Genomic DNA, 1,781 nt, shown 5'->3' with positions numbered 1-1,781 from the left:
AAAACTGAGGGAGTGTAGAAAGTTTCTTTGATAAAGGTTTCATTTCTCAAATGTAACGAGAACTGAACCAAATTATAAAAAAAATAAGAGCCATTCCCCCAAATTAAAAATGGTCAAATGATAGAAAGGCAGTTTTCAGGGGAGAAATCAAAGCCATCAATAGCCATGTGAAAATACTCTTATCACTAATAATTAAAAGGAAATTCAAAATAAAAATAAAAAAACAAGAGGTATTACTTCATACCCATCAGATTGACTAAATGACAGAAAAGGAAAATGGCAAATACTGTAAGGATGTGTGGGAAAATAAGTATCCTAATGCACTGTTGGTGGAGCTGTGAACTATCCAACTATTTTGAAAGTTAATTTGCAACTGTGAAAGGCAGTAATTCTGATCGATATAATGATACCTTCACCCCTCTTGATGTAAAATGTTATACATCTCAGAAGAAGAAGTGAGTTACATCTTGTCCGCCATGGCTATTTGCCCAGCTGCATTGCAGAAGTTTGACCTGAGCCACTGCTGGAGCCGGACACAGGTGAGGAGCCACCGCAGCCACTGAGGGAGCCATTGGGGCCATGACAGACAATGAAGTTATAAGAAAGTGGCTCTTAATTGATGGTGATGGTGATGGTGATGGTGATGGTGATGATCAGGGAATCAACCTATTAGTGAAGAGTTTCATTAAATGGTGCAACATTGGGTCTCAGGAAGAAGGTTATAGCCAGTTGCAGAGCATGCTGAGTACCCTGTCTCAATGTGAATTTTCAAAGGGAAAAACCCTGCTTATATAAGATATGAACTCACAGAAATAGAAAACTATGAAAAAATTTACAAATACATAGAAAATAGCATAGCTGGAGCACACAAAAAAATTGCTGAGTGCAAAAAGCAGATCCTTCAAGAAAAATGAATATGAAAAATCACCAGGAATATAATGCCTTGCAAAAGTCATACAGCACCATCCAGACAGGCACGAAACATTAAAGTAACTAGATAACAACATCTTTCTCATATAAAAGGAAATGTTGAAGATAAGCTAGAGCTAAGGAAAAAGCAGTTTCACATTCTTCTTAGTACTATCCACAAACTTCAGCAAACATTAGAAAAGATGAAAAACTCTCAGAAGTGGAAGAGGCTCAGGAAACAAGCATGGAAACAGACTAAACCATAGGCAAACATTATTCTCACCAGTCTGAGAGCCCTAAATATCCTCTTAGTTTCCTTTCAGTGTTAAATCATTTGTTGCTTTGGTGAAACTAACAGACTATGAATGATAAATTTTTATTAATTTTTTTCAAATGTCCAACTAGGTAAAAGAAATTATTTTAATGAAATTTGTTTTTATGAAATATTTTATTCAAATGTTTTCAGTTTGTATTTTCATGCATATTTTGGTACTTGTTAATGATAAAGTTGAAATCGATTCTCACAAATTGTATTTACAAGGAAGACACTTCTAGAATATACACTTGGACTTATTCATACATATATATATATATATATGTATATATTTATATACAAATGTGCAGCTTTTCATAGTGTCTCTTCCCTCTCCTTGGACACCTACAATGAAGTAGCTAAGTCCACTAGAGTTGTCCAGGGAACAGAGAAGGGATGACGCCCTCCTGTTGAAGGAGATTCTAAATGAGTCTTCCTGACTCCAAGGACTTGACCACAATTTCGGTCATGCTTATCTTCCTATGGGGAAAAACACATGAGTGAATAATGAGTCAATTTCTAACCTAAAGAAATGAGTTGTTCACTTTTAAATGAAGTT

At 35.3% G+C, this 1,781-nt stretch overlaps 1 pseudogene; it reads left to right on the top strand.

Moving 5' to 3' along the window:
• Positions 1 to 576: 576 nt before the first annotated feature.
• On the top strand, positions 577 to 1,168 carry LOC122751715 (annotated as a pseudogene).
• The last annotated feature ends 613 nt before the right edge of the window (positions 1,169 to 1,781 follow it).

This window comes from Dromiciops gliroides, chromosome 3 (genome assembly GCF_019393635.1).
Source record: "Dromiciops gliroides isolate mDroGli1 chromosome 3, mDroGli1.pri, whole genome shotgun sequence".
Taxonomy (NCBI): Eukaryota; Metazoa; Chordata; class Mammalia; order Microbiotheria; family Microbiotheriidae; genus Dromiciops; species Dromiciops gliroides.
The sequence above is the reverse complement of the archived record's forward strand: the minus strand, read 5'-3'. Positions and strand labels throughout refer to the sequence as shown.